This window comes from Rousettus aegyptiacus, unplaced genomic scaffold (assembly GCF_014176215.1).
Source record: "Rousettus aegyptiacus isolate mRouAeg1 unplaced genomic scaffold, mRouAeg1.p scaffold_m13_p_7, whole genome shotgun sequence".
Classification (NCBI taxonomy): domain Eukaryota; kingdom Metazoa; phylum Chordata; class Mammalia; order Chiroptera; family Pteropodidae; genus Rousettus; species Rousettus aegyptiacus.
Window position 1 is genome coordinate 88,247,093 of NW_023416310.1, and position 6,339 is coordinate 88,253,431.

Consider the following 6,339-nt stretch of genomic DNA (forward strand, 5'->3'; position numbering starts at 1 on the left):
GATGAAAATGTGCCATGAACAATCTCATCACAAATCGTAGAGCTGGAATGAAACTTAGAGATTATTGAGTCACAATCTTCTTTTCACAGATGAGGAAATTAAGGCCCAGAATAGGGAAGAATCTCCTGCACCCTACCTAGTGAACGAGCAGGCAAGCCCATTCGTTGGGGCACATTGCCTGGGGCCTATTACTCCACAGTGCAGCCTGGAGAGCACACGAACCCTTTAATCCTCCAGAATCTCAGAGGAGGATTTAAAAATTAAAGGTGGCGGTTACCTTTGCATCCAAGATAAAAGGCGGTGTGTTAATCTAAATGTCTCTCCAAATGGCTATATTTTCAATTTAATAGGAATATCGCTCTCTGTTAATTAGGGACCAAGTTCCTGTTTCAAAGGATGCCTCATAAGGTTTTATAAATAAGTTTAGAGGCCAGTGCTCTGTGTCTCCCTACTGAGTAATTAGTTTCACCTGTTTATGATGAGCACTACCAGCGAGATTAACATAATGATGTATACAATATAACAAGTGTAGCAACAGATCATAATGATCTTTTTTGCAGTCCCGGTCTATGCTCTTACCTACGTTCTTTCCCAATTTGCTTATTAGCTATGTGACTTCCTGCAGCCTTCTCCCATCACAAAAGCAATGGATCTGGCCAGTTACTAAATATTTATTAAGACTTTAAATTTACAATGAATTGATATCTGAGAGGTGGAACTTAAATTGTTTTTCCATTTTGCATTAAATCCCAACAGGCTTGCGTGCACACATGTGTGTGCGTGTGTGTGTGTGTGTGTGTGTAAGTTTCATGGGCTCTTTCTAAGTGCTCCATCACCAGTGACAGTTTCTTTGAAATTTACTAATCAGGGTTTATCTCACGATTCATAATTAAAGCAACACTAAAGTTCCTTTTAGAAATCAATTGACATCAAGATAATAATGAACATTACTTTCAGTGAGATGTTCTATATTATATTAAGCACCGATGTAACTATTTATTTAGTTACTTACTTTTGTCGGGGCAACCGTTGATTGACCTCACAGATTGCAAGGACCTTGTCAGTTTACAATCCCTTATTTTTAATTTTTATTTTTTATGCCTACAGTACCTGGTCTTCCTGTATGGTCTCCCAATCAAGTACTATCCAGGCCCGACCCTGCTTAGCTTCCGAGATAAGATGAGTTCGGACTTGTTCAGGGTGGCGTGGCTTTAGACAGATGCAGACTCTTTAAAAACAAACAAAAAAGCCAAATTTAAATCCTTGGGAAAATCATCCTCCTCATATTCAACAGTTTATCCAGCCATCAGAAGGCAGACTATGTACATACTACGTATAAACACCAGGCTAGTCTTATCGTATGAGATATAAGGTGTTTATTGTACAGTTGGAGAGATAAGACGTGTCCTAAAATAATGCCCCTGTGAGATATAAAGTAAAAAGAGCCTCAGGAAGTTTATAAAAAGTGCATTTATATTCAGAGACAGGAGATAAATATGGAATAGTGGTTAGGAACACGAGCTTTGGATGCAAACCGATTAGGAGTTAAATTCTGCCTGGCTCATATGCCAGTTTGGGGATACTCAACATGTGTAACTCATCAGAGCCTCAGTTTCCTCACTGGAAAATAGTGAAACTGACATGATGGATTGAATTATCCAAGTGTCTGGTGCTTCGCACACTGGGAGGCTAAAGGAGGTAGTATTTACGCTGGTATTTAGAAAATTAGAAAATGTGGCTATGCCAAAATAAGCTATAAGTGGAAGTAGAGGAAATTAGGGCAGACATAATTCAGGCAACCATTGCATTGAAAGAAGAAGCATGTTAGAAATAGAGAATTTGTCAAGGGACTATTTAAAGATAAGACTAAAGAAATAAGCTAGAGACAGTTAGTAAAAACAGTCTCTGTAACAAAGTAATTTCCATATCCCTACCTGAACGGGATCAAAAAATATCATGGTTTTCCCATGGTTAAGAATGTGAGTTCAGTAGACAGTCTGCATTCTGGCTTTACTGTTCGCTAGCTGGGTGATCTAAGGAACTTAGCTTAAGTTTTCTGTGCCTCTATGGCCTCATCCATAAAATGTAGCTAATATTAGCAGAAATGCTTACCGTGGATATTCTTCTTATTGTCTTTGTTTCTAATAATGAGCCTTTTGACTAGGTTGGAGAAAATCTTCTCTAGTTTTGTTGACTTGCCATCATCTGCTTCTAGTAATAATTGGATAGATTCTTCAGACCACATCTCTCACCTGAAGACAACTACATATACTGGACAAAATATATTTTTCAATTCTCCTTAAAACCATTATATATCTGAGAGATAATGAGCAATTACAAGATCAAGATCCAGGAAATAACAGGATTTCAGAATCATAAGAAAGTGCCATCAGCTCATTTTACACCGAGTACATTTGTGCATCCAGAAGAAATAGCAGAACTGAAGAAAAAGAGCTTGTGTTTGATACTTCTTGGGGCGAGGAAGTAGAAACTCAAGACCAGTCTAAAGTGGTTGTTCTGATAAACATTACTTGCATGTGAATGAATCTAGGCAAGAGCAAACCAGACTAAACCACTCTCCTCCACCTACCCTCACAGGCCTAGGGTGATCATTGCCTTGGATGAGCAGATTCAGGATGGGTCTGAACAGGGAAGTAACCCTACTCTTGCAGGAAGAACTTTATGTTCTGGTCCTTTAGTAAAGTTTCAGTCCAGTTTTACATTATAAACATGACCCCTCGGACCTTGCATTTAAAGTCGTTTAAATTTGAGGCATTATCAATCTCTGGGTTCCAGGCAAAAGGAAGTGAAAATTCTCTATGGAGGACTGTTTCTTCATTCTAGGTCTTAAGAAATCCCTGAAAATAATTCTCCAAAGTCGATTACCAGCCCACAGTCTTGGATAAATAAACCCCCAAATAATAAGCTTCCAATAGTAGAAACCAGCAGAAACAATAGCCATAGAGACTGAGGTCCCATGACTTTAGGTAGTAAAATTATCAGAGACAGATTATAAAACCACTAGGCATAGTATATTTAATGGATAAAAAGGACAAGTTTTAATATATCTGAAAAGAAGAAGAAACTATTGCAGATTTTTAAAATTAAATAAAAGCTAAAAATAGAAACTACCTGAAATTAAAAACCTAGTAGATGGAATTGATCACAGATTAATGCAACCGAAGAGAGAATTAGTGATAGATGAATGAGAAAAAATTATCCAGAATGCAGCAGGGGAAGACAAAATGATAGAAAATATAAAATTTGTTAAGACTTAGGGAGCACAGAGGTAGAATTCTGATGGAAGGTTACCTGGAGTTGGCGGGGGCGGGGAACTGGGGCAAGGCAATATCTGAAAAACTAATGGCTTGAAAAATTTTCTGTAGGCCTTGAAAAACATCAAATCATGGATTCAAGAACACCAATGCGTTGAAACTAAATTAAAAGAAAAAAAAATCCTATCTAGACATATCATAGTAAACTTGCAAAGAGAAAAACAAGTCTTAAAAGAAGCCGGAAAGAATGACAACTTGACCCCTCCCACCCTTCCTCCTTCCACCAGAGGTGCAGGTGCTTCCTCTTCTGCTCTCCTTTCTCTTGCTGCTTCTCACCAGCCTCTCACTGTAAAAAGTCCAGCAGTCCACATGGAACAGCCCTCTGCTCACAGTTTCTGAGCAGGCTAACCTGAAATACGCACTGTGACCTGATCACACCTTACACATCTCCTGCCTTGATTACTTGTGCATGTTCTTCCCTCTTTCAGAAATTCCTTCGTCATCCCAAACAAACAAAAACACATCCCTTGTATAAAGGAGAACCCAGGAGCTTTGAAATTCATTAAGAGAGACTTTTACATCTAGCTCCTCTAGTCTGGAGGTGAGATATCTAGCAGACCAGCTGGCATCCTAGAAAAACCACAGGGTTCGTGTTCACATTCTCAATCTACCACCCACTTGCTTCGCAAACATTAGCAAGTTCGTTAATCTTTCTGTGTCCTGGTTTCCTCATCTATTAAGTAGAAATGACAGTACCTACAAAATAGAGCTCCTAGCACTATTAAGCAGGTTAACACAAGTAAACGTCTTTCCACGTTAGGCTCAATCTGCATTGGACATGTTTTCTGAGCGACTGAAATTGATTCTAGCTATAACCCTTAATTTTGCATCCAGTTAAGAAGCATGCAGGATTAGTTAAAAAAAAAAAAGAAAAAAAGAAAAAAAGCAATTCAGATAGTCAAGAGTTTTAAAAACCATATCCCTCCTCCTTTACATTGGAGTTAGGTTTAATATTTAAGATTATTTCCCAAGCGATATTGATAGGTTAGGGTTTACAGAGCATGCAGAATAAAGTTGGTGATCCAAGGAGACTCACCCACATCTACGTTTCTTTTACTCTTTGACAGGCCCCCTGCATTATGCTACTTCCAAAAGGTGGGAGGAGTGAGGTCTCACCTCCAACCATATGCCCTGGAAAGACGTGGGTGTATTTTCTTCTCTTATGCCAAAAGGCATCTTACCTGAAGCCCTGCCTTTGAATTCATTTGCCTGGCAATGTACCAGCCAATTTGGACTCCAGGGAAAGAAGAATAAGGGATGGATTTAGTGACCCAGTGATTTATAAGGCTGAATTAAGTAGAAGAAAGGGCTCATTGAGATGGTAATAAATGAGATGACAGTCCCAGGTTCTTCAAACTTTTAACTAATGGAATCATTGGGACATAAACAGTCAGATCTTAAAGGGCCCCAAGAAACATCTGGCCCAGGCTCCTTGGTGTAAAATCATGGAGGAGAAAAAGTGCCATTTCTGAGCTGAAGGCCGATCTCTCTCACACGTGCAGGGGAATGTGGGGCAAGGCTGCCGTTTGATGCTTTTGCTTTTATTCATGGGAACATGTAGAAACTCTTTGGTGATGTTTCAAGTGGATTAGAGACACAGGTTGAAGTTCCACATTTGAAACAAAGAATAAACTCTCCCCCTGTAACTAAACGGAGGACCCTCACCTGCAGATGAGAGGTTCCAAAAACTCTCCTTAATGGCACTCCCTGCTAGTTCTGGACCACTGGAGAGGAGGAGTGGGCATAGGGCTCAAGGAGGGTAAGGGCCTTGTCCTCACCGATCCAGGTGGAGCGATGTGTACAGTGAGTAAGAGGCGGAGGGCCTGGGCATCACCCCACAGACTCCAGAGCTCTGGGGTGCTAGGCCACCTTGTTCAGCCATGGCAAAGGTGACAGTTCTATCCACAAGTTCCATTTGGTGCTCTAGCACAGGCTGAAGGACTTACCTTGCTCTATCAGGTTGCTGGAGGGCCAGAAAGCTCTCTCTCTTATGAAGCTGAAAGGAGTAGCCATGACTTTTGTCACAGGCAGCCAGGCATTTTGGATCTCGCATACGCAGGTACCCTGCAGTTCTCCCCTAGACTTACAAACCAAGCACACTGTTATTTCAAATAGCAGTTGTGCCTAAATTCAAACTACCACATGCAGCATCTTACCTATAATTCAAGGGCTGCAGAGCTATCTGGTGACCCAAGGCCAGGAGCTTACCTACCTGGAGGATCTAACCCACCTGGAGGATTAGAGTACCATACATGAGAGACTTCCTCCCATTTTTCTACCAACAAAGTAACAAGGAAGAATTAGAAAAAAACATTTGCTGAATGGTTACAATGTACCAAGAGCTATGCCAAATATTTTACATAAATTTTCTCTGAAGTCTATGGCCATGCTACCGTGAATAAGCCCCATCCCATCTGATCTCAGAAGCTAAGCAGGGTTGGACCGGGTTAGTACTTAGATGAGAGACCACCTAGGAAGACCAGGTGCTGTAGGCATAAAAAAAGAAATAAATAAGGGATTGTAAACTGACAAGGTCCTTGCAATCTGTGAGGTCAACTGAAGTTTACCTCGCCTAAAAAAAAAAATGCTATGAGGCTTACTACATTCGAGGAAGAACTATTTTCCTAATTTCCTAGAAAAGTTAAGGAATTTGTCCAAGTTAAAATATATAATAGGTGATGGAATTGAGATTTAACAGAGGTATGTCTTTTTTAAATGTTCATATTTTTTCCACTATTCCTGTTTTCAGTAAGTTTATTCAGGGGTTGATTCTGAACCATTAAGAAAAAAAAAAAGTAATATTTACCTAGAGAGATACAATCTTCTTTTGAGAAGAAAATGAAACTAGTCATAGGCAATGATTATTTGGAATATTAAATCATTGTTCATTTTAAAAAATATATTAGGTATTAACATGTTCTCCCTCAGGATGTATTTCAGCATAGCACTCTGAAATGTTTTGTTCACTTATGGCTTCAAACTGACTGCTTTAAAATTCACATGA

At 39.6% G+C, this 6,339-nt stretch overlaps 2 pseudogenes; one reads left to right on the forward strand and one right to left on the reverse strand.

Moving 5' to 3' along the window:
- Window positions 1–1,098: 1,098 nt before the first annotated feature.
- Window positions 1,099–1,217, reverse strand: LOC118605718 (annotated as a pseudogene).
- Window positions 1,218–5,711: 4,494 nt separating this feature from the next.
- On the forward strand, window positions 5,712–5,830 carry LOC118606207 (annotated as a pseudogene).
- Window positions 5,831–6,339: the final 509 nt, after the last annotated feature.